General features: G+C 41.5%; 1 protein-coding gene across 4 annotated transcripts in view; it reads right to left on the reverse strand.

Moving 5' to 3' along the window:
• Positions 1-27,816, reverse strand: part of FAM107B (family with sequence similarity 107 member B) — a 209,733-nt gene that overhangs the window by 72,149 nt on the left and 109,768 nt on the right. For 2 of the 4 annotated variants that reach the window (XM_081553584.1, XM_081553583.1), the window contains exon 1: positions 3,188-3,336. The exons of the other annotated variants lie outside the window; for them this stretch is intronic. The gene's annotated coding sequence lies outside the window, so the exon portion shown is untranslated. Of the gene's footprint in view, positions 1-3,187; positions 3,337-27,816 lie in introns of those variants that run through there. 4 annotated transcript variants of the gene reach the window in all.

Below are 27,816 nucleotides of genomic sequence, written 5' to 3' on the forward strand. Positions count from 1 at the left end.
CTCAAATCTAGACCTCACCCAACCAAACCTCCTGCCCCCTTTTCTTCAAACATTTTCACAGAGAATTCTGGAAGGAAAGGGCAGACAAGACATTAAGAAAATGAAGCCCTATGAGACTTCCCTGGCAGTCCAGTGGTTAAGACTTTGCCTTCCAATGCAGGGGGTACCGATTGGATCCCTGGTAGGGGACCTAAGACCCCACATGCCTCATGGCCAAAAAACCAAAACATAAACAGAAGCAATATTGTAACAAATTCAACAAAGACTTTAAAAATGGTCCACATTAAAAAAAAATCTTTAAAAAATATGAAGCCAAATTATTAACCTGCTATGTTCCCTCTTTTTGAAGTTTTCCACACCTTAACCCTCAAAATCAGTAAAAACTCTTTACATCTCTATGACATTTTAAACAATGAAGAAATCAAAGGAATGAATGAACGAATGACCACATGCATCCTACAGTATACAGCTCAGGAACCAGACTTCTCAGAGCACTTCTCTCAAGTTTAAACCAAGCCTACTTTTAAACATGTCAGGAATGGAATCTCCAGGCCACAGGGACAGGCCATCACAAACAGCCATACAAGTCTGTAACCTTGGACCACTCCCAAACTTTTCTCCCCTCCCTGTGAGGCAACAGAACTTTTAAGAGCAAAGCGACTCAACTCTGACCTCATGTCCAGCTTGGCTGTGCTGCTCGGACTGTTCAAGGTCACAGGAGGGTTGAAAAATAAGATTTGAGAGATTCTGATAGTCCCTATTTTAGTTTCTTTTGACTTCTGGATGGAGAAAGGTACCATTATCACAACAGGTCACAAACTTTACACTCACAGGTCACTGTTGTTGACCCTCTGTGTCTATGGGTATTGGCTGTAGGACCCCTGAGGACACCAAAATCCACAGATGCTCACGTCCCTATATAAAACGGTGCAGTACGATGAATACAGTTGGCCCTCTGCATCTTGGGGTTTGGCACCTGCAGATTCAATCCTTGATTGGTTGACTGTGGGGATGTGAAACTCAGGGGTTTGGAGAGCCAACTGTCCTGCATTGTAAACCCCCCAAACACATATGCACAGTAAGGAGCCCCATGTTAGAAATAGGAACAAAGACCGCACCTGACAGTACCTAACCACAACTTCCTTCTCATAAATTTTTCTAACTTCAAAAAACATTGCATCATCCTAATCATCAATCTAGTACTTCTAAACAGTCGTTTCCAAGACCTCTTTTTAAATTTTCATATTGGAGAAATTAAATGTCGGAAAATTTTACAAGTGGAAAATAAAAGTATATAAGGACAAAAACATTCAGTAGCCAAATGTGTGGTTGAACGTGGTTTTTGTTTTTGTTTTTTCCCAGAACACAGGCACTTCAAAACTACTCGCTACACTCACAGGAAAATTCTTCTTGTTTTACTTTCCCAGTGCAAGGTCTTTTAGAAGCAAGCATGTCACCAGCTACAAAACCATGGCTATTCCTGGTTCTACAAAAAGAGTTCCTTTCTGTTACAATTTTTCATAGATCTTAGAACACAATTTTATTTTTTTTAACATTTTAAAAAATGAAAGGTTGCTTTTATTTTTTTAAAAACTCAACCCAAAACTACTCCTGAAATCCAAGGTACAGAGTACATTAAACACTTTCATCAGTCCGTTCTTTCCTATTTAAGCGGAACTTGAGTTGTGTTTTCTACTTCTTCCCTCCACCTTCTGCACAGGTGGTTATTTGCAAGGCTATAAGGAAATATATTTCAAACAATTTGTTGGCAAAATACCATTGTAGACTAAGGTTATTAGAGATCATATTTTAGACCAATGGTAGTGGTCAAGATTAATAATCAGTAACTCCTTCATTCATTCACATTCATACACACACACACACACACTTCACATCAGGGATGCCAAGCCATAAATGAAGCAAACACGCCTTTATTCTAGGGTATGTCTGGGTGGTTGGGTACATGAGTGACTTTTTTCCCCTATGTTTCTTTTTAATTTGTTAATAAACATATATAATTGTACACCTAAAAGCTTTAAACTGGAAACTACTAGCACTAAGAAATCTCTAGACATGCACTTCAGATACTATCTCAACTTAAAGCAATTTGTACAGCTGAAATCTCCAACGTGATGAAAGGGGGACATAGTCCGAGGAGAAACTAAGTACCTGTTGGCAAGTTAACAACATAAATCCTAACAGGCCTTATTCCAATTTTCTATATTTGTCTTGAATATCACACTCATTCTCATCAAAGAACTTTGCTCTACTGTCACTGACTCAAGTCTTCCCGCGAAAGGCAGGCTATGGTATCCTACTACAAAGAAGATCTGCTATTTATCCTCTACGGGATTCCTCTTCATATTTCAGAAGGATTGTTACTATCCCCTATAAAGCTGGTCAAAACTTGGCCAGAGGCATCCACGCCATCCCAGAGGGGACCCGAAGATGCTCGGGAGAGGAGTTTTGAGAATCAAAATTTTAGGACTCCTTGGGTACAGACACCACCCAACATACTGGGTTCACTGGACCAGTAGGAGCGGCGAGGAGGCAGAAATGGAAAAGTTACTTGCAGGCTGTTTGGGAAACAGTGCCCCGATCACCTTTCAACCAGCGGGGCAACCCCCCCGCGGCCCCTCCTTTGTTTGCCCAGGCGGAGGCTCCGCGGCAGCCAGGGCTCCGAGGGGCGAGCCGGACGCCCCGGGCTCGGCATCTGGCCGAGTGCGGCGCAGCCGGTGGGCAGCGCATCCCCGCTCCAAGCAGGGTATCTCCATTTTCAGGGCCGAGGAAGCAACAATAAGCCGAGCGGAGCGGCCGCCCAGGCTCGCCTCCCTGGCGGCGCCCCCCAGTATCCCCTGCACCCCCGGGAACCGGGGACTCCCTGCACGCGGCCGCTGCCACGCCCCGACCCCGCACCCCGGACCCGTCCCCTGCTCCACGCGGGGTGGCAGGGGCTCCCCGCAAGTCCACCGCCCTGCGCACCGTAACCCCCCAACCCCCGGCACGCCAGGACCCCCGCCCCAGCGCCAGCCGCGGGGAGGGGAAGCTTGACGGCTCTTTCCACCCGGAAAGCCTCGCGCCGGGGGTCAGAGCAGGGTGGGCGGCCGTGCCATAGCCCTGGCGGGCACCCCGCCTCCCCTCAGCTCCCAGTCTTTGTGTGCAAAGTAAGTGCTGGAGGCGAACCCACCTCGGCGCGCGCACAAAGGCGCGCGGCTCCCTCCCCGGCGCTCGCTCCGGGCGGCCGCGGCGGCACGCAGCGGCCCAGCAACTAGGGGTGGCCCAGGCGGCGGCTCAGACGGCGGCGGCTACCCGTCCGGCGCAGGGCGGCTCTTTCACACCCCGCGTCCCCGCGCGTCCGAATTAAGCGGCGGGGCGGGGCGGGGGCGGGGCGAGGTTGCCGAGGCCACGCCCTCGGGCTCGCCCCGCCGCGCGGGCTGGAGCTCCGCGCTCCGGACCACGGCCCACTAGGGCTACGCCGGGAAAAAGTCAGCGGGTTTGGTTCCGGAGGTTTTCCTTCTGTGGTTTTAGCTTGGTTCGCTTTGGGAACTCTCGAAGGAGAGAGAATACTGTATTGGAACAAAAAACTGAACATCACCAGATGAGAGAAATGGGAAATTAAATTAAACACACACACACACACACACACACACACACCACACACACCACACACACACACACCACAACCACTACCACCACCCCCGCAAGCATAAGCACTCTGGAGTGTTCGGCTGCTGTTGTCTGGCTTCAAGCTTCCCCATTAAAATCCTGCCAACACGTCTCCAGAGAAAACTCAAAGGGACAGGGAATCAGATTTGTTTTGTAACTACAAATTTACTGGCCAACCAGGGCCTGAAACCCAGAGACCGGGTAATTTGTTCAGACTCCTCCTTCTCACTCATGAAAGGGTATTTAAATTTATAGGAAAGGAGAAAAAGGTTTGTTTTACCTCTTTTTTTTTTCCTCTCAGGTTTTCATTTTTCTCAGCTCTCTTAGAGCAAATTGCTTCTCTGCCCAATCCTAAGACTCTTAGATTACAATCTACCTGAATCACAGCAGGTTTAAAAAAAAACAAAAGGTGGAGGAGGTATCTGTTTCAGGGTAACAAACAATAAAGACAACAGGTAATGGGTTTTAGATCAAAAGCTTTTTAATTTTCTTGGTCTCAGATGAATAAGCACTTATTTATGGGCAAACCTTTCTGACGGAAACAGCTTGGGTCATGATCACACAAAAAAGTCATATCAATTATGGGTTTTGGTAAACCAGTTGGGAATTCCGGGTGGCTCAGGGGTAAAAAATCCACCTGCCAATGCAGGAGACTCCTGTTCCATCCCTGGGTTGGGAAGATCCCCTGGAGAAGGAAATGGCAACTCCCTCCAGTATTCTTCGTCAGGATAATCCTGTGGACAGAGGAGCCTGGCGGGCTACAGTCCATGGGGTTGCAAAGAGTCTTGTACACGACTTAGCAACTGAGCACACGAACCAATGACTTCCTCCAAAGATGCTCTGAAGTCACAACACTTTAGAGTCTGGTCATCTCTAGGCCCTGAAGCCCGCTAGGGGGTGGGATCACCTGCCACAGGATTTAGAGAGACAGTGTCTTCCAAGCCCAAAAATTGACCTATGTGAACTTTATCCACTCTGTTCCCCACAAGTCTTACTTCTCTCCCATTCTTGGGTTGCGTTGGCTCTGCTCTTGACAATGGACCCACCAGTCACCAAACTGGGATCCAGCCTAGATTTTCCCCACTCCCCACATGGGAGTCAGTTCTACATGATGCCTTGATGGCTCTCCCTGCCCTCATCCTAGGGGTTCTGCCACAGATGGCCTTTGGGGTCTGTCACCACCTTGTAGCAGTAGCCTCCCAATATCCCCAGCCTCCCATCTCACATATGCTTTTCCTCCAGATTGCTTCCCCAGTGAACTTTCAAAGTTCTAATCTTCTCTTAAAACCCTTAGCTAGTGGGAAGCTGCTATATAGCACAGGGAGCTCAGCTCCATGCTCTGTGATGACCTAGAGGGGAGAGATGGGATGGGTGGGAGCGAGGCTCAAGAGGGAGGGGAGATATATATATATATACATATGTGTATACATATATATCCCATATGTATATATATATATATATACATATAGCTGATTCACTTCAATATGCTGTAGAAACAAACACATTGTAATACAATTACACTCCAATTAAAAATAAATAAATAAAATAAAAAATCCTTTAAAAGATGTCCAATTCCTACTACATGACCCAGTTCAAGTTCCTTCACACAGTACCCCATAGAGCAACACATTTCTTGATGTCACCTTGATGACCTTCCTAGGGTCTTTCTACTTCCCCCAAACACATACCCATGACTCCACTCAGCCAGCGTGCTGTATTTGCTAAATGGCCCTATTTTGTGACTATGAAGACTGCATGAAAGAGTCAGTCACCTGCTGGCTTTTCCACACACTTCCCCTCTGCCTAGCACACCTCCCCACCTCAACCCCCAAGAGCTCCTCTCCTCTCTGAAACCCAAGTTCCTTTGAGAAGACATCCTAACTTGCTCAAACTGAATGGACTTTTTCTGCCCCTCTGTACCTAATATGACCTTATAATTAGTGCACAAATTATAAATATGTGCCCTCTTTGAGCAGAGTTTATACTTGATAGATATACATATCTTCACAGATACATGTAGCCTCCTGCTTAACCTAGTATCTGGCATATAAGAAATGTTAGGGACTGAATTATGTCTTCCCCAAATTTGTATGTTGAAACCCAAACCCCTAATGTGACTATATCTGGAGACAGGGCCTTTAGGAAGGTTAAATGAGGCCATGAAAGTGGGGACCAAATCCAGTAAGACTGATGACCTTATAAGAAAAGGAAGAGATACCAGAGGTCTCTCTGTCTCTGTGTGTGTGTGTGTGTGTGTGTGTGTGTGTGTGTGTGTGTGTGTGTGTGCGCACACATAGAGGGCATGAGAGAACACAGCCAGAAGGCAGTCATCTGCAAGCCAGGAAGAGCTTCACCAGAGACCAACTCTGCCGGCACCTTGATTTTGGACTTCCAGGCTCCAGAACTGTGAGAAATAAGTGTCTGTGGTTTAAGCCACTGTTACGGCAGCCTGAGCAGAAGTGTGCCTTAAATTTTAGACTCTAACCCTGGAAAAGCACTGACCCTCCAGTGAGTCTATAACGTCTCCTCAAAGCAGCCTGGACAAACATTGATGATGCCAGGGCAATGGACAGAGTGTCTAGATGTGATAAGTGACCACACAGCCTCTTCCTTGCCCTGGAGAGAAACAGAAACATGTAGTTTATTCCCTAGACTGGGGTATTAACGTCCAGAAGCTCTCAGCCTCTTCCTTACCTTTGTATCAAGAACCATTACTTCTTCTAAACCAAAAACAAGAAGAGGAGATCAAATATTTACTTTGCACTTCTTGAGTCAAAGCTTTATTAAAAGATAGGACACCAATACTCATTCATTAAGTCTATGGTTTGGGGCTTCCATTATATTTTACATTCCTGAGAATCTTAAGGAGATCTTAATTCAGGTAGGATCAAATATCCAGTTTGGCTTGGGACCCCTGGAGTCACTGTGGGTGGAACCCGGAAATAAGAACTTAAAGGTTATGGACTAGGACTTCCCTGGTGGTACAGTGGATGAGAATCCCCCTGTCAGTGCAAGGGACACGCGTTCCATCCCTAGTCCGGAAAGATTCCACATGCCTCGGAGTAATAAAGCCTTCATGCCGCAACTACTGCACCTAAAGTCTGTGCTCCACAAGAGAAGCCTCCGCAGAGAAAAGCCCACAGGCCACAAAGAAGAGCAGCCCCCACTCACTGCAACTAGGGAAAGCTAGTACCCAGCAACAAAGACCCAGAGCAACCAAAAAGAAATAATTTTTTTTTTAATTTTAAAAAGGTTATCGACTAGAGTGTTGGGGCTTCCCAGGTGGCAATCACCTGCAAGTAAGACAAAGGTTTGATCTCTGGGTTGGGAAGATCCCCTAGAGAAGAAAATGGCAACCCACTCCAGTATTCTTACCAGGGAAACCCCATGGACAGAGGACCCTGGCGGGCTACAGTCCACGTGGTCGCACAGATTCAGACACGACAGAGCAACTTGGCATGCACACACATGCAGGATGATATTTATGCTTGAATCCACAGCCTCTATCAACAGCACCTGGACCATATTCAGGGCACGACAGATGTTTGTCCAGTAAATAAGCCTGGACTTTCAGGGCACAGCTCGACCTCCCAGGGCTTACGTCAGGTGACACATAACTCTCAGCCTGAGTCTGATGTCCTGTTAGATTCCATATTCTGGATGTGGACAGAACCTCAGAAATGTCAGGTGAGCTGGCGGCACCTCCCTGGGTCTCTAGTCCTGGGCTGGCACAGTTCACCAGGTGTACAGAGAGCCTTTGCTCACCTTCTCCCAATACAAAACAAAGAAAATGTTCCCCTGAGTGGCTTTTGAGTCTGTTAACCAATCATTAGTGATAGATTCTCTACGGCAGAGTACACATAATAATTTTCCATCTTACAACACTCACCCAAAAGACCACCCATACTCTCAGCTTTAACCTCATCCTTCTGCTTTGACATCTGGGACCTTTTATATTCTTTCCTAAAGAAAACTGAGGAGAGCAGAGATGAACATGTGGCGGGAACATAAAATAGAATAAAGCAGATCAATTTGGAATGAGATATGTTGTGTTTTAATCTCCCACTTGGTCATTTTCCCTATATATGATCTTCAAATAGTTGCTTCTCCATCATCCTGCAGAGCTCCAAACATATGAGAGAGGCTTAACAGTGCCCCAGAGGAGGGAAATTCTTTTATATATCTATACTCTTTTGTCTTAAATTTTGCACTGTGTACATAGCCTTTTGAATAGATAAGAGTTCATTCAAAAAGAAATAGAATCTTAATTTTCAGTTCACATTTTAAAAGTCATATTCTTCAATATCTGTATCAGTTATCTATTAATGAATAACCCAGCATGTCAAAACATAGTGGCTTAAGATAATGAATGATTTGCTCACTGTGCTGTGGGCTGGCAGTTTGGAGGAGGCTCAGCTGGGATATCTTGCTTCTGCTCTGTTTGGTTTCTGTTCTCTTTCGCTCTATCATGCCTTTGCTGTCACTTGGGAGGTTGGCTATGGACCGGCTTGTCCTGAGCGGCCTCAAAGTCCAGATGTTGACTGGAGCTGTCTGCTTGGGTACCTCAGGTGCAGGCTCACAGGGACTTCCTCCCATGGCAGCTGGTCCCAGAGGGTGAAAGAGGAAGCTATCAGGCCTGCTGAGATCTAACCTCATCCTGCTACATTCTATAGTTTGAAAATATCACAGACATAGCCAAAATCCAAGGTTTGGGGGCTCCACCTCTTGGAGCACAAGCATTTTTGAGTATGGGAATGGAATCACTTCATTAAATATGCTAACACCACCAGTAAGAAAAAGAAACCCTCTTCCCTTTAATAGTTAACGGTTAATCTGCTACAAAGCATTTGGCAAACTTTACAACACAGCCCTGCTTCATAATGTAACTGGACACTTTGCCATTTCTAGAGTCTAAAATTCAGGAGTTTTCATTTCAAAACCTTTAATATATGTGTTGCCTAAAATGCTTGATTTTGATTTTGTTTTTACAAAACACTTGTCTTTATTATTCATAATTTTAAAATCAAAGGGACTCTATAAGATGGTGATTCAACTTTGCAGCTAAACATCCCCTAAGAATCCACAGAAACAGCTGTTAGTCACATAAACAACTAAGGCATGATGCAGAGGTCTGACTTTTACGTCTTTTTCTTTACATAAATCCAAAACCAGAAAAAAAGAAGGATTTCCTGAGTGTCTTCCTGTACATTAAAACAAAAATCTCTAAAAGCAAAGAGAGGGGAAAAACACTCAAACCCTCATCCTGTCAAAAATATTAAGATATCTTAGTAGTAGGTATATATTAATGAGTAAACAAACCATCTCTGCACAAAAGCATAGTAAAGACAATTTCTCCTATATGTTTCCTAATTCGAAAACCAACATAGAAAACAAGTGGCCAGTTCACTGAGAACACTCTGCATTTGCTCCAGCTTTTTTTTCTTCTTGCTCTACATTCCAGATACATTTCTATTAGCAGGAATTATCCCTTAAAATGTCCATAATGGTAATAACTAGTTGAATGCTATTTATACATATTCACATGCCTTTTAAACAATGCAATAAAGTAAGTTCATGAAGTTGTAGAATAAAGACCAGGCTAGGGCAGAAGAAATCTAAACCATGGCTCTGCTACCAACTAGCTTTGTGATTTTGAACAAGATATTTATTTAAGTTACTGCAGGCTATTGCCTCTGGATTTAGTGGTTAATGATTCAATTGAAATCTATATCTAGATAAGTGCATGTTCTGTGTAAAAAGTACAGCACTATTGCACACACACACATACATATATATACATATATATAAAGAAGTGTGTGTATGCATATATGTTCTATCTAAAAATTACAGTATTAATGGTTTTTCTATTGCTATCCCATCTTGGCTGGAAATTGGGGCTGCTTAATCCACTTTGGGCTTGCAACTAAAGTCCAAACTGCAAGCTAATGTTAAATCTTGCCACAGAAAGTTTGCTTATTAACTCTGCCTAGAGAATTGCCACATAGTTGAAGTGCTAATGATTCTTGGGCTTTAAAAAAATGCTCTCTGAGTGATAGCATTCTTTTATGTGTTCCACCAAAATTCAACACGGACTAAAATGCTACCTAATGTCAGCTATACCTGGATAATATTAATATTAATAAATATTTAAACTTGATAAGGAAAAAGTTCCCACATGGCACAGTGCTAAAGAATTCACCTGCCAATGCAGGAGATACAGGAGACACTGGTTCGATCCCTGGGTTGGGAAGATCCCCTAGAGAAAGAAATGGCAATCCACTCCAGTATTCTTGCCTGGAAAATTCCATGGATGGAAGAACCCGGCAGGTTACAGTCCATGGGGTCGCAAAGAGTTGCTAAGTTGACTGAGCAACTAAGCACACACCCATGAAGGAAAATTAGAGAGAAAGACTCAGTGATAAAAAGGGCAGAGTCCTGTGGGGTGGCTGAAGGCTAGTTTCTGGCAATGTTTGTAATCCTCCCGGGCACCTCTCAGTCACTGTCATTGCGCAAAACAACCTACGTTGTTCTGATCGCAGCTTGACCTGATGACTGCCCTTTTGCAAGTCAACAGCTGAGACACATTGCAACAAACTGGACTTTGACATGCACCTGCTTTTCCCAAATCATTTCTCCCTACAACAACTGCTTACACCATCTGCTCTCATCTACATGAGTGCAAGAACAACTAATGGGCTGGCCAAAAAGTTTGCTCGGGTTTTTCTGTAACAGCTTATAGAAAAATCTGAACAAACTTTTTGGCCTCCCCAATAGTTAAATAGACAAATGAAGAAATGCAAAGACAGAGCTATTTCTTTTTCTTTAAAAGATCAATAAAATTGAAAAACTTCTGTCCAAAATGATGAGAGACAGAGAGAAAAAATTTAAAGAATATTAGGAATTAATGTGGAGACATAGTTATTGATACTCAAGACACTCAAAAGAGAATACAGAAACACTAGGAGCAACTTTATCTGAAAATTTAAATGAAATGGAAAAATTCCTAGAAAAAATCAACTTGCTCCAAGTGATTCAGAATGAAATAGGAAACTGGGAGAGTCCCACACACTTCCAATGAGTCAGATCAGCAGTTAAAATTTTCTCACAGGATAGGAGGAAACTAGTAGTATGGAAATTGATTTTCAGAATGATTAATGATATTCATGGCTTAGTTAGATATATGTCTCATCTTTTTGAGAGGCAGTTTATCAGTGTGACCAGTCAAAAGCAGAACTTCTCTTTTTTCCTCTCAACTTCCCACAGTTCAGTTCAATCGCTCAGCCATACCCGACTCTTTACGACCCCATGGACTGCAGCACGCCAGGCCTCTTTGTCCATCACTAACTCCTGGAGTTTACTCAAACTCATGTCTGTTGAGTCAGTGATGCCATCCAACCATCTCATCCTCTGTTGTCCCCTTCTCCTCCTGCCTTCAATCTTTCCCAGCATCAAGGTCTTTTCCAGTGAGTCAGTTCTTCGCATCAGGTGGCCAAAGTATTGAAGTTTCAGCTTCAGCATCAGTCCTTCCAATGAATATTCAGGACTGATTTCCTTTAGGATGGACTGGTTGGATCTCCTTGCAGTCCAAGGGACTCTCAAGAGTCTTCTCCAACACCACAGTTCAAAAGCATCAATTCTTTGGTGCTCAACTTTCTTTATAGTCCAACTTTCACATTCATACATGACTACTGGAAAAACCCTACTTACCCTTTTATCAAGAGGACCCCTGACAATCTCCGTCCTACAACTTTAGGGTAATTATCATTTCCTCTCTAGGGCCCCACATCTACTTGGGTCACAAAACCAGTCCATTGCTTTCACTGTTTTTCTCTAATATCCACATGTTCCTCTCCATCTCTATCAAATTCTGTCTGGACCACAGATACATAATCTTCATTGAATGGACATCTATGAACACTCCTTTCCTCCCATCCACCCCACATAGTGAACACTATCACACAAGCCATAGCACCTGTAGAGCAAATCCAACATAACTAGTTACATAAAGCTTCCTTCCTCAGATCCAGACCTTTAGTTGCCCTTTGATTAAAATTAAAAGTTACTTCTTTCTTTAAGAAATTATTTTGTGAAAAATGGAACTACCAAGGGAATTCCCTGGCAGTCCAGTGGTTAGGACTCCACACTTCTATGCAGGGGGCACCAGTTGGATCCCTGGTTGGGGAACTAAGATCCCACATGCTGTGCATCAAAGTCATTAAAAAAAAAAAAAAAGTAGCACTACCATGTGATCCAGCAATCCCTCTTCTGAGTGTATACTCAAAGGAAATTAAATCAGTATCTTGTAGAGATATCTTCATGTTCATTGCAGCAGTATTCACAATGGCTGATATTTTGTATCAAGGCCACCTCTAGGATGTCTGTCCATGTGTGGATGGATAAAGAAATCATGGTGTATGTATACAAGGGAATATTATTTAACCTTAAAAATAAACGGAGATCTTGCTATTTGCAACAACACAGATGGACCTGGAGGACATTATGAAACTAAATAAGGCAGACACAGAGAGAACAGAACTGAATGGTCTCACTTATAGGTGGGATCTAACAAGAGTCAGATACACAGAAGCAGAGAGTAGAATGGCCATTAACAGGGGCAGGGAGGCAGGGAAAATGGAGAGTCGCTGGTCAGAGGGTACAAAATGATAGCTATGTAGGAAGAGTTAACCTAGAGGTATAATGTACAGCAGGCTTCCCTGGTGGCTCAGCAGTAAAGAATCCGTCTGCTAAAGCAGGAGACTAGGGTTTGATCACTGGATCCGGAAGATCCCCTGAAGAAGGAAATGGCAACCCACTTCAGTATTCTTGCCTGGGAAATTTCATGGACAGAGGAACCTGGCAGGCTACAGGCTGTGGGGTTGCAAAAGAGTCAGATGTGACTTAGTGATGAAGAAGCAACATAACATACAGTATGGTGACTATAGTCAAAACACTGTATTATATATTGGAAACTGGCTAAGAGTAGATTTCAGGTGCTCTCATCTCCCACCCCATACATACAATGGTAACTATGTAAGATAGCATGTTAATTAGTTTGACTGTAGTAATCATTCCACTACATGTGTGTGTATCAAACCAGCATTTTACATATTGTAAATATATACAACTTTTTTTTCAAATGGCTTTCTTTTCCACCAAACAGTTGTCATATGGAGCCAATGTTAATGAATTCAGTTGAGCTGAAAATTAAGAACACATATAGAGGCAGGGGATGTTTACTCTTATAGAACAATGCATTTTCTCATGAATTATAGCTACTGATCAGATTTATTACTTTACAAGAACTGTACACATTTTCAGAAATAGTAGCTTCTGGGACTTCCCTGGTGGTTCAGCAGATAAGACACTGCACTTCCACTGCAGGAGGTGTGGGTTCAATCCCTGGTCGGGGAACTAAGATCCCACATGCCACATCCAAAAACAAAATAAAAAAGAAACAGTAGCTTCTTAAGGATTTAGAAAGACCTGGGTCTTAAATAATATTGCTTATGAACAGTTATCAAAACATATGCCTGGATAATTTTTCCTAATTAGCTATGTTCTTTGTATAATTAGGATGAAAATAGGTAACCAAACTGTGAACAATTCCGAATATTTCTTCTTTCATGAAACTTTTCTGATATATTGTACTACTTTGGATAATAAATTTAATTCATTTCCTGATTTTTCTAATCTTCTCAAAATAGAAGTGAATTCCCAAATAATCCTTTTAGTAATTTACAAAGTGATGTGTACACTTAGAATTAGCAAGTTCTTTTATCATCATTTATTTTTGAGCAAGTTATAACTCCCAACAATGGGGGGAAAATCAAATATTTTCACGGTTTGGAGGTTATAAAATAATATAACTAAAAATGCTGGAAAACAGTGCCATGTGTTGTGTAAGATTAAAAACATGCTTGCTTTGCCCACCAGAGGATCGAATATAGTGATCGAGTCCCCAGACCAACTGATGGAAATTTCTGTCTTATATCCCCTGCTGAGCAGCTGAGTAAACTTGGCCAACTTATTCAGCTTCTCTAAGCTTCGGTTTTGCTATCAGTTAAATGGGGATTTATTCATTTAACAAATAATTCTCAGATACATTTTTTTTGTTCCAGGCCCTGTTCATTCTAGTCCCTGGGAATACAACAGTGAACACAACGGAAAAAAATCCCTGCCTTTATCTGATACACATTCTAGACGAGAAAGTCAAACAAGAAAGGAAGGAATGAAAAAAGAAGGAAAGAAAGAAAGAGCAGAAAAATAGAAAGGTATATAACATGTCCGGTAGCATTAGTTATTCCTACGCTATAGAAAGAACCAAGTGGGATAGACAACTAATAAGGATCTACTGCATAGCACAGGGAACTGTACTCAATACTCTGTAATGGCCCATATGGGAAAAGAATCTAAAAGAAAGTGGATATATGTGTCTGTATAACAGATACACTTTGCTGTACACCTGAAACTAACACAACATTGTAAATCTCAACTATACTCCAATAAAACTTTAAAAAATAAAATAAGCTGGGAAGGGGATAGAAAGTGGTGATGGGAATGTGTAATTTTAAATAGGGTGGCAAGGGAAGGTTTCTCCCAGAAAGTGACATTTGGGCAAACACCTGGAGGATATGAAGGCACTCCTTGTGCAGGCATTGGGAGGAAAATCTTTGCAGGCAGCTAGAATAGCAGTGCAGAGGGCATGAGGTTGACACACACAGTAAATTCGGGAAACAGCAAGAAGGCAAACAGTTGAAGGGCAGATCCAGAGCAGATGATGGATGATGAAGTCAGATCACAGAAAGCCCATGGGCTGTTGAAGGACGTCTAGCTTTAACTCTGACCGAAGCTGGGAAGCCACCAGCAAAAGATTTCGAACAGAGAGACCAGTTTGATGTACATTTTCATGGGATCACCCAGTTGCAGGGTTGAAGACAGACTCCAAGGGAACAAAGGTGGAAGCAGAAGGAATATTTGGAAGACTATGCACTCTTCTGGAAGAAAGAAGGTGGTGGCTGGAACCTGAGTGATGAGAAAGAGTCACATGACGGAAATTGTGAAGGTAAAACCAGCTGGATTTGCTGACGGATTATAAGATGGTGAGTGGGAGGGAAAAAGAGTCAAGGGTCACTTTAAAGTTTGGAGCTTGACCTGGACCTGGAAGAATGGCATTTCCTTTTTCTGAGAAGGGGGAAGAGTTCAGCTTTGGGTATGTTTAGTCTGAGCAGCCCTCCGTGATCCAAGTGAAAAGATCATGTAAGTAGAGCTGACCCTTGAACCACATGGGTGTGAACTGCAAGGGCCATTTAAACCAGGATCTTTTTACTAAATATGCACTACAGAGTCTTGACTGGCTGAATCTGCCCATGAGGAACTGTGTATGGAGGGCTGATTATCAATTATACTTGGATTTTTCGACTCTAGGAAGGGTCCGTGACTATAATATCTGCGTTGTTCAAGTATATTGAACAATGTACTTGAATATGAGTTTGGAATTAACAGGAGAGGTCCAGTCTGGAGCTATACATTTAGAAATCATTAGTGGGTATGTGATACTGAAAGCTGGGAGACTGCGTATGTCACCAAGGAAATGACTGAGGTCTCTGCCCTGGGCCACCTGGCATTTAAAGATTAGGGAGGTGACTGGAAAGTAGCAAAAGACACTGAGAATGAACTGCCAGTGAAAGAGAATGAAAACCAAGAGATCAGGGTCCTGGAGGCCAAGTGAAGCCAATGTTTCAAGAAAGGGAGAGTGGTCAGCTGTCTCAAACACTACTGGAGGCCCAGTGAGATGGGGGCCAAGAGCTGACCATTGGCTTTACACCCTCCATGTCACTGGTGGGGCAGAAGGGATGGAGACCTGGATGGGGCAGCTCAAGATAGAATGGGAATCAGTGTTCATGGTGGCACTTTTTTTTTGTCCACATCGTGCCACTTGTAGGCTCATATTTCCCTGAACAAGAATTGAAACTGGGCCCTCAGCAGTGAAAGCACCGAGTCCTAACTATTGGACCACTAGGGAATTCCTGCAGCACTATTTGCAATAGCCAAGCCATGGAAGCAACCTAAGTTGCCATCAACAGACAAACAGACAGAAAAGATGTGGTACATGTATATATATATACAATGGAATATTACTCAACTGTAAAAATGAATGAAATCTTGCCATTTGCTGGAACATGGATGGACCTAGAGGTTATCATACAAAGTGAAGTAAGCCAGACAGAGACAAATATTATATGATATCACTTATATATATGAAATCTAAAAAATAATATGAATGAATCTATTTACAAAACAGAAACAGACTCACAGACACAGAAAACAAACTTACAGTTACCCAAGGGGAAGGGTGAGGGATAAATTAGGAGCTTGGGATTAACAAGTACATACAACGATATATAAAATAGATAAGCAACAAGGGTTTACTGTATAACACAGGCAACTATATTTAATATCTTGAAATAATGTAAATGGAAAATTTTACAACATATATAAATATATAAAATATATTATACTTCTATGTTTTATATATTATTTATAATATAATTTTATTATAATTATAAATTATCATATATATTATAATCATATATAAAAATATATATCTGAATCACTTTGCTGTACACCTGAAACTAATACAATATTATAAATCAACTACATTTCAATTACAAAAAAGAAAGAACTGGAGGGGAGGAACTGGAGGCAGCTGGTAGGGAGGTAGTTGGAGGTAAATATAGAGCTAAGAAAGGTTCTATTAATAGTTATGTTTTGTTTATAAATTGGAAGAACTTGATGGCATGATGAGGCCTAGATGTAATTCTTGTTACTTTCTTTGTAAGCTGATGGGGATGATACTGTATGGAGAGAATTAGTCATTACCCTTATTGGCCTTCTGAACATTAAACCCTAACCTTGCTAAAGGGAATGCTTTGCTCCAGCCAGTTTCCCTCCCATTGGCATGAACATACTTGCTCCCACCTCTGAACCTTGTTCATACTGTTCCCTCAGGCAGAAATGCTATTCCTTCCCCTTTTAACAGATCCAAATTCTACCCATGTTTTTGCTGTTGTATTGTTTTCCTTTTTTACTGCGAGGCATATGGGATCCTAGTTTCCGGACAAGGAATCAAACCTGAGCCCCCTGCATTGGAAGTGTGGAGTCCCAACCGCTGGAACACCAGGGAAGTCCCTCTACCCATGTGTTAAATTTCAGCTCAAGCCCTACTTTCCTCATGAGGCCATCCTTAATTTTTATCATCTGGATTCATTGCTTCTTTTATTTTCTTTATAACACCCAGTATTTTTCAAACACTTATTAAATATCTCTGTCTGCAAAGGAGTGAGCTAGATATGAGACAAGAACATACTGAATATAAAGCACAATATCTACACTCTAGAAGGCTACAAACTTGTTATCTGTCACATATTATGATTTTTTTGTACCTATTTTTTTTCCTAATTACCTTGAAATCTTGAAGGCAGGCAGGAATCGATATTTTCATCCTCTTGGTATTTTTAGTACAATGAGAGAGCCTTAAGACAAACGAGATAGCTGTTGCTTGAATTATAATAAAAATTCAGTATGATGGAATTATTAACGGGACCATTATGTTACTTCCTGATTGTAGAAATAATCACCCAAAAACTCAGCTTCCAGTTTATTCCCTCAGACATTTTTATGACAATTATTTGTAATCTTCCCCAAAGATGTTAGATATTTCCCTGCTGTGTGACAAAAAGTTTCTTAAAGTAATTATTTTAAAAAATGATTCTAATTTCCTTGTGGCAGGCAGAGCTGTGTCTTTATTGGGAATTTTGATAAAGGCACATTGCCCATTTGCTGGAGTGGCTGTTTTTTCAAGACTCAGTTTTCTATATAGGAAAAGAATCTGATTAGCAGTTCTATGGAGCGATTGGAAACTTGTGGTTCAATATAGATTGAGGCCAATGAAAAGACAAGGGACATTGTTTTAACTGAGATTTCCACAATGCTCTGTGCTCTCCGGATGACACAGAGTCAGCCCAGGGGACTACTGATGAGGTTGAAACATGAATATGCATGAGCTTGAATCACACCCAGAGGCTGATAAAGGGTATTGTCCCTCGCCTGGGTCCGCCTGGTATTAAAAAAGTGGAGACACTAAGAGAGTATACAGCTGGCAAGTCTGTGGCAGATTTTCTCCTAGGCTTCTGAGAACACAACACTTGATTGAATAAGAACAGCAATCATGTACCAGATGCAAACTGGAATGAATAAACAACAAGGTTCTACTATCTAGTACAGGGAACTACATTCAATATCCTGTGATAAACCATAATGGAAAAGAATGTAGAAAAGAAGGTATACACATACACACACACATAGATATGTATGTAACTGAGTCACTTTGCTGTACAGCAGAAATTAACACAACATTGTCCTTCAATTATACTTCAGTAAAAAAAAGATTTAAGGAAAGATACATTTGAGTCTCTTGTAGTAGTCAAAGAGTACTTTAATTGGGATTGACATATACACACTACTATATAAATAAAACAGATAACTAATGAGAACCTACTGTTTAACACAGGGGACCCTACTCAATGCTCTGTGGGGACCTAAATGGGAAGGAAATCTGAGGAAGAGCAATATATGTATACGTATAGCTGCATCACTTTGCTGTACAGCAGAAACTAACAACATTGTAAAGCAACTATACCCCAATAGAAATATTTTTAAAAAAATATTTAAAAAAAAATATTTTAAAAAAAAGAAAGAGTAGTGAAAGTGAAAAAAAAAAGAAAAGTAAGAATAAGAAAGGCAGGTGAGCAGATAAGAGCAGACAGAGAAAGAGAAGGAAGGGGAGAGGGGACAGGAAGGCCTTACCAGGGAGGGGACAGGGGTGGGGTAGGAGGGAAGGTTGGAAAGGAAAAGGAAATTAGAGGGGAGAAAGACACGGGTTATTTTAAGAGTTTTTTTTTTGAAGGTCATGGCCTGGTTTTCACTATGAATTCAAGACTCAGGAAAGAAACCTTCCTGTTGAGGCCTGTGTGGGACTCTTGCTAAGCTCCCTATAAGTGGTGGTTGTGTGCAAAGAGAAGTATACAGCTGGCAAGTCTGTGGCAGATTTGGGGTTGCACCTGAAACCTGGGGCCCTTTTCCTGGGGAAGACAGATGTAAACTTGAAATGGGCAAGTTCACTTGAGAACGCCCTGGTCTTGCCCAAGAAGGCTGAAGCCATGCAGGAGACACAGTCTAAAAGAACAAAACTGGCATACATCAAATACGATTGAATAAAAACTTGTATTAATACATCCTGTCATTGAAATTTAATACAAGTATCCTTGAAAGATTGCTTTACACCACTTTACTCTTACAAAAGACTTACGTTGGTACCTGTTTTCGCTACCTGAAATCCGAAAGCTATTTTTGCTTTTACAAAAAAAAAAAGAGGTAGAAAGCAAAAATAGTGTTCAGTGTCTGTTTTCCAGCAAGATGTTGTAGAGGCAGTGAGCATTCATGCAGGGAGAGGGGCCCGGCCAAGCTCCTTCCCTGGGAACCACGCTCAGCATCTCAGCATCAAGTCATTATAGCTTTGAACTGAGTCTGTAGGCATCTCTGCTTTATCTCCATTTATTTTGTGCAGCCATTAGCAAGATGTGTCCTAAGGTATAATTCCTTCTTCGCTTTACATTACTTTGGCTCACAAAAGGTTTCAAAGCGCTGCGTCCTAACCACTGAACTGCCAGGGAAATTCCCAGTCCCATTTTTTAAAATATCATTTTTTATAAATTGAATTACCATGGTAACTTTGTTGGAAACCAACTGACTATATAAATGTGGGTCTATTTCTGGACTTTCCATTCTGTTCCGTATATCTCTAGATCTCTCCTTGTACCAAGACCAGACTGTGCTATTTGTTTTGCTTTAAGTCTTAAAGTCAGGCAGTGTGAGTCATCCAACTCTGGTTTTCTTTTAAATTCCTTTGGTTATATTAAATCCTTTGTTTCTCCATACACACCTTCAAATCAATATGTAATTTTTTTTTTCAAAAACCTTCCTGAGATTGTAACTGAGATGATATTAAATCTGTAACTCCATTTGAGGAGAGTGACATTTTAATGATATTTAGTCTTCTAATCCATAAACATGATATATCTTTACATCTAGTTGGATCTTTTTAGATTTCTCCCATTAAAGTTTTGTACTTTTCAGCATACAGATCTTGCACATATTTTGTTAACGTTATCCCTTCTTATTTCATGGTTTTGATTCTATTCTAAAAGACACATTTTTTAGAAACTTTTTATTTTGTATTGTGGTATAGCCAGTTAACAATGTTGTGATAGTTTCAGGTGAACAGTGAAAAGACTCAATCATACATATACATGTAAATGATACATTTTTTAAATGTCAACTTCTAATTATTTATTGCTACTATATAGAAATACAATTGATTTCCATATATTGACCTTGTATCCTGTGAATTTGATAAACTCTCATACTACTACTCGATAAACTCTCTTACTTTTTTGGAATTTTTAATGTAGATAATCATTCATTTGCAGTAGAGTTTTATTTCTCAGGTTCTTTGTTTTTCAAATTTGGCCATCCTTTCAGGGGACTTCAGGGGAAACGGCATGCCTACAGCAAATAAGAATGAGATTCAGCTCCATATTTATATGTTTTCAAAGTACCCATTAAATTGCTGCTGATATTAAATGAACTCATTTAAAATTTTTCCTGTTGAACTGCGTCTGTGTCAGTGTTCTGTGAATGACTCCTGCAGACTCTTTGAGTCTAAGCTTTTAAGTGTTCAAACTACACAATCACTTTTGAACGAACTATTTCCTCTTGCAAGCCACTTTTTAAAATGTATACAAAATGGAGCGTTTTGCGGCTAGACATAAGCCAAATCCCACAGGGCAAGGGAACATTAAAACAAAACATTCGATTAAAGAGTTAAGACCAAGGAATTGAATGTAAAAGACGGGGGTGGGGGGGGGAGGCGGAGATAATTCTTGGCTTAGTTAGGCTGCAAGGCTATTAAAGGAAACAGGATACACGGCCTTGAAAAGTCCCCTAGACTCCTAGACTAGACGCATATGTTGATTTGAGGTTAGGGAAGAGAGGAAGGAGAATAAACAAGATTTGAAACTGAAGGATTCAGATGCCTTGAGGCTGTCCCAGTCGATGTGGGGTGGCCCCAACCCTGTTCCCCAGCTTGCTTGTTAGCTGCTGGAGACAGAATACAGCACGTGAAGGGCAAAAAAGAAAAGGGAGCAAAAATTCTGCAAAGTGAAAAAGACATACATGAACATCTTGCAGTTAGGCGAAGTGTCCAGACAATGCATACTAACAGTCAAATCTATAGACGTTGCTCTGTGATTCCCAGGTATTTGGTCTTTAATCTCATCACAAAACACATCTCAAGTTCAGAGAAATGACTCCCTTATACTAACAAAGTTTTTCCACAATCTTTCCATAAAGTGATACACCTTTTTTTTATTTTTTAAATTTTGGTTATTTCATCAACACATTTAATGAAGTCTGTTTCTCAATCTTCAATCAATAAGCCTTTGTGCATCCATACTGGGGCCAGACAGTGTTTCAAGACCTAAGAATTTGGAGATTAAAAATGAGTTCGCTGATCTCAGCCGACGCACAGCCCAGTGGAGGATAGAGACAACTAAGCACACAGTTGCGGTGTAATAAAATGCTGTGATGGACAAATGGCTGGGAGCCAGGATGAAGGAGGTTTCGATCAGGGAAAGCTTCCTGGAGGAGACTGCACCCAAGATGTCTGATAAAGGATTGGTACCCAGGAAGTCCTCTTATTGGCTCAGTTTCAGGTAGATGAGTAGTTAACCAAAGCAGGCAATTATATAAAAATAATCTATGCCTTGAACACTTAATTCAACATAAACTCATATTGAGTGTTTATTTTCACCAGATACTTGGTGTAGGGTCAATGTTTTCCCTTAAGCCTTCTAACTGGAGTTTCTGTGTCTTGTTTCCTCCACAAATCACACCTATAATGCACTAACTACACAATATCCAATTTGTTGGGGTTTTATTCTTTTTTGAATTTTGTTTTTAAGAATTTTATTTTTAATTGGAGTATAATTGCTCTACAGTGTTGTGTTTCTGCTGTACAATGAAGTAAACCAGCTATATGTGTGCTCAGTTGTATCTGGTTCTTTGGGACCCCATGAGCTGTAGCCATCCAGGCTCCTCTATCCATGGAATTTTCCAGGCAAGACATACTGGAGTGGGTGGCCATTCCCTTCTCCAGGGGATCTTCCCCACCCAGGGGTCAAATCCATGTCTCTTGCGTCTCCTGCATTGGCCACTTGCACCATCTGGGAATCAGCCATGTGTATACATATATCCCCTCCCTCGTGAGCCTCCCTCCCGCTCCAACCCCTCATCCCATCCCTCTAGGTCATCACAGAGTATTGAACTCAGCTCCTTGTGCTATACAGCAGCTTCCCAAGAGCTAGCTATTTTACACATAGTAGTGTATATACGTCAGTGCTACCCTCTCAATTTGTCCCACCCTGTCCTTCCCACCCCACCCTGCCTTGTTTGGGAATAAGAATGGGGAGAGAATTGCAAAGCAATCTGTGTAAAGAGTCCTTCTTGATTTTTACTCATCTTATATTAATGTAGTTCTCTTGAGTGTAAAAGTCGCTCAGTCATGTCTGACTCTTTGCGACCCCATGGCCTATACAGTCCATGGAATTCTCCAGGCCAAAATACTGGAGCGGGTAGCCTTTCCCTTCTCCAGGCGATCTTCCCAAGCCAGAGATCGAACTCAGGTCTCCCCCATTGCAGGGGGATTCCTTACCAGCTGAGCCAAAAGGGAAGCCCAACTGCTCACACCTAATCTGACAGTAATTTGTCTTCAGAAGATCATCCTCCTTCTTTTCCAAGCATTTGATTTGCTTTTCATAATCACCACTCCCTTTCTTTTGGCACTCATATTTTGTTGACTTATTTCATGTCTCATTACATTAGGGTATTAAAATAACAACAGGTGTAAAGAAGTTTGAAGCAAACACATCTTTTTATCAGTAAAACAAGCAGTAGGTACAGATAGGTATAGCCTATCAGCTGCCAGAGTCTAGGAAGCTATGGATGTAACACCCTGTACACCCTACCCAGAGCATTTAAAGTCACCCTTAATCCAGCAGGTGGCTATGTGGAGATCTGTTTAAAGGATATCAACAACGGACAAGGCACAAATATCCAAGGAGAGTGAGCAGCACAGAGGTACAGGGACATGGGCACAAAAGCATCACAAATATGTGCAGAGGATTTGATAAGCTCAGACTTCAAGCTAAATATCCCACAGTTGGGCTTTGCATTCTAAAAGCATTTAAAACTGTCCATTTTTCCTTAACTTTTACAGTATTTATCAAAAATGTCAAACTCATCTTTCCCAACAGTAATATTCAACATTGCTGAGGACACTAGTTTTTAATGTGAAAAATAGATAGAAGCCTTTATTTACCATGATAAAACAGCATAGGATAATTGCACCCAAATGTTCATAGCAGCACTATGTACAATAGCCAGGACATGGAAGCAACCCGAATGTCCATCAACAGATGAATGGATAAAGAAGATGTGGCACATGTACACAATGAAATATTACTCAGCCATTAAAAAGAATGAAATAATACCATTTGCAGCAAGATGGATGGACCCAGAGATTGTCATACTGAGTGAAGCAAGTCAGAGAACGAGAAATATCAAATGACATTCCTTATATGCAGAATCTAAAAATAAACAATACAAATGAACTTATTTACAAAACAGAAACAGACTCACAGACTTAGAGAACAAACTTATGGTTACCAGGGGGAAAGGATGAGGGGAAGGGATCGTTAATGAGTTTGGGACTGACATGTCCACACTGCTATATTTACAATGGATAACCAAACAAGGACCTACTGTATAGCACAGGGAACTCTGCTCAATATGGCAGCCTAGATGGGAGGGGAGTTTGGGGGAGAATGGATACATGTTGCTGTCCACCTGAAACTATCACAACATCGTTAATTGGCTATACTCCAATATAAAATGAAAAGTTAAAAAAAAACAGCACAAGGTTGAAAAATTATTCCATTCATTGACAGTCTTTCTAGTGATTATATTATGTTGGTAGGTCCAGCAGGTTAGAACATGAGATAATATTTTGGGTTTTTTCTGTGAATAGAATTGCCATACAACCCAGCAATCCCACTGCTGGGCATACACCCTGAGGAAACCAGAACTGAAAGAGACACACGTACCCCAATGTTCATTGCAGCACCATTTAATAGCTAGGACATGGAAACATACCTAGATGTCCATTGGCAGATGAATGGATAAGAAAAATGGTACATATACACAGTGGAATATACACAAGGAATGCATTTGCATCAGTTCTAATGAGGTGGGTGAACCTGGAGCTTATTATACAGAGTGAAGTAAGTCAGAAAGAGAAAGACAAATATTGTATATTAACATATATGTATGGAATTTAGAAAGATGGTACCAATGATCCTACATTCAGGGCAGCAAAGGAGACACAAATGTAAAGAACAGAATTTTGGACTCACTAGGAGAAGCTGAGAGTGGGATGGTTTGACAGAACACCACTGAAACATGTACATCACCATATGTAAGACAGATGACCAATGCAAGTTCAATGCATGAAGCAGGGCACCCAAAACTGGTGCTCTGGGACAACCCAGAGGGATGGGGTGGGAAGAGTGGTGGAAGAGGGGTTCAGGATAGAGGGGACACATGCGTACTGTAGCGGATCCATGTTGATGTATGGCAAAAACCATCACAATATTGTAAAGCAATTATTCTCCAATTAAAATAAATTAATGTAAAAAATAAAAAAGAAAATAAATATTTTGGCAGTTTTTTTAGAAAAATTAATTTATAATTTTACACACTTTAGTTTTAATTATAAAATTTTATCCAGCTCATAGCTAAATAATGAGTATCTGTTAAATAGCTTATATTCAGTCAGTGGACCCCTATGGCTAGGAAAGCCGAAAAGCCTTATGATCAATAAAATCCAATGTTTTTTCAAAGGAACTAAAGCTAGATTCATCCATTTCACCAAACTATGTTAGAGGTCCTCTCCAGTTTTCAAATTTTATTAATATTTTTAATTGAAGTATAATTGATTTACAATGTTGTATTAATTTATGCTGTACAGCAAAGTGATTGAGTTATACACATATATTCTTTTTTCAACTATCCTTTTCCATTATGGTTTATCATAGGATATTGAATATAGTTCTCTGTGCTATACAGTAGGACCTTATTGTTTATCCATTCTATATATAATAGAATATATCTGGAAAATCCCATGGATGGAGGAGCCTGGTAGGCTGCAGTCCATGGGGTTGCTAAGAGTCGGACACGACTAAACAACTTCACTTTCACTTTTCCCTTTCATGCACTGGAGGAGGAAATGGCAACCCACTCCAGTGTTCTTGCCTGGAGAATCCCAGGGACGGGGGAGCCTGGTGGGCTGCCGTCTATGGGGTCGCACAGAGTCGGACACAACTGAGGCAACTTAGCAGCAGCAGCAGCTAACCCCAACCTCCCACTCCATCCCTCCCCCAAATCCCTCCCCCTTGACAACCACTAGTCTGTTCTCTGGTGCTGAGCACATCACACTTTCATGAACTTGCCGACATCAGTTACAAAGCATTCTTCTGAGTAATGAAGGATTGTAAAATGTCAGTTGCCTGTATCATCAACTACCATGGCATTTGTCTCCAAAGGGTTCCTAGCAAACAGGAAACAAAGCAGAGGCAGCTGAGGCTGGTGGCCAGTTCAGAAAACACGGGGAAGATCATTAAATAACCACTGGAAACACTGAAAGAGACCCAGGAACAATGCAAACAACCTAGTGATAGTAAGAACAGTCCATAAAACCATGAAGCCCATCGGGAGATGAAAGAAATGTGGAAACTATTCCAAAATAGGTTGGAAAGGTGGAAGAAGAAATGACGGAGGAGCTTCCACTGGGTCCAGGATTTGTTTGGCCTGTTTTATCTCAAAGTAAAAAGAACTTGGGGGTCAGCTCCCAGGGAGCTTGAAGGTCCCTGTGCTCATGTTTGAGCATAAAATGTGGTGAAACGGCTCAAGCAACTGACACATGTAGGGAGAAAAGAACAGGGGGGAGTGAAACAGTTAAATCAATAATGCAGAGGTCTGAGGTGGGGAGGGGCAAGACAGGGGTGGGAGAGGGGGAGGTATAAACTACTGGGTGTAAGACAGGCTCAAGGATGTATTGTACAATGCGGGGAATACAGCCAATGTTTCATAATCATGATAAATGGAAAGTAACCTTTAAAATTGCATTTAATTTTCGGCCCTTCCCTGGTGGCCCAGTGGTTAAGATTCTGTGCTTCCAAGGCAGGGATCACAGGTTTAATCCCTGGTCAGGGAACTAAGATACCACATGCCACATGGCCAAAGAAAAAAATTGCACTTGATACATACGGAATCTAGAAAAATGATACTGATGAATCTATTTGAAGGGAAGGAAAGGAAATGCAAATGTAGAGAATGGACTTGTGGACACAGTGGGGGAAGGAGAGAGTGAGATGAATGGAGAAAGTACCATCAACATATATACACTATTTATTGGGTGTAAGATGGATAGCTGGTGAGAAGTTGCTGTGTAGCACAGGAAGCCCAGTCTAGTGCTCTGTGATGACCAGGAAGGAAGAGGGGAGGGAGGGGATGTATGTATAATTATGGCTGATTTGCGTTGGTGTATGGCAGAAACCAACACATTGTAAAAAAAAAAAAAAAATTAAATTAAAAAAAAAAGCTGAAAAAATTGCATTGATTTTTAAAAACAAATAAAATATTGAAAAAATAATAATGCAGAGGTCTTGTCAACCAAAAGCACATGCATAACAAAGTTTATCTTGATCAGTAAATATTTAAGAGTGAGAAACCCTTGTGCTCCTAGTGGTCCATTGAACGAAATACATGACAATAATTGTGTTGATCAGAATGCCACTTCTGTGTGTGTGTGTGTGTGTGTGAATCCCTTCTAGCCCTGCCAGTTCTCCAACTTGGCACCAAATTTCTGCCCCATGCCCAGGTCATCCTTCATTCCTGCTTCTTTGATACCCTGACAAAATCTCATCTAACCACACTCACCTTCCCAGGACAGTAAGCAGAGCTTGGCCTCTGCTCTGAAACACAGACTTCGTATTTCCAGCCAGACCCTGACAGTCACGAATATGACCATTCCGGTAGCGCTGCAGGGAGCTCATCAAAACAGGCCAACAGAAGGGCCCAGCCCTGCTTTGCAGCTGTGACAAGATATGCCAAGATTGGCATTAATGTCGCGTGGAAGAGGAACAGGAGGGTTGGACCCGGAGGACTTGTCTCCTATTGGAACCAAGCTGCGGTTTTACAAATCCAAATCAAATTTCTTGGCCATTTTTACGGTGAAATTCTAGCAACTTCAGAATCTGGGGCTATTGCTTAGAAGAAGAAAAAAAAAATGGCACAGGAGAATAACTGAATTAAATAAATATTCAAGAGTGCCTTCTCCCAGCCCTAGTCAGTTTCATACTACAAGCCAAAGCGACCAACCCTGCATGCAGCTGCTCATAGATAAATGAACAGCTAATTTCAACAGGGCTGCTGAATAATCAAGGCTTAAAAGGAAATGTCCTAATGGAATCTGATCTCTTACCTCCCTCATTAAAAAACCTACAGCTGTACATCAAAGCAAAGCACATCCTCCTCCTTCATTACGGCCAGCAGGAGGCTGGGGACACTGGGTCCCCTCGAAGTACACTTGGGACTCTTCCGATTCTTTTAAGACAGTGGTTGTTTTGCAGCTGGCAAAGCAAGAAGAGAAGAGAAAAGCCATCTCCTGTTATGGTGATGATTTTATTTAGTTTTTTTGAGGGCTGACCACTGCTGGCCACTGCCAGTCCCTGGGTGGTCCTGGATTTACACAAGACTCTTCTTATAGCTTGAATTAACTCAGACCCCTCTGCTCTCCTCCGCCCTCAATATACAATTCATCAGGAAAACAATAAAAACAACGCTGTTTTATATTTGAGTGGCAGTTTAGAGTTTTCCATTGTCCCGGACAATTGTCCAAGAGCTGGAGATTTTGGG

Source organism: Giraffa tippelskirchi, chromosome 13 (genome assembly GCF_054371585.1).
Source record: "Giraffa tippelskirchi isolate mGirTip1 chromosome 13, T2T-mGirTip1v1.2.pri, whole genome shotgun sequence".
In the NCBI taxonomy this organism is placed as follows: Eukaryota; Metazoa; Chordata; class Mammalia; order Artiodactyla; family Giraffidae; genus Giraffa; species Giraffa tippelskirchi.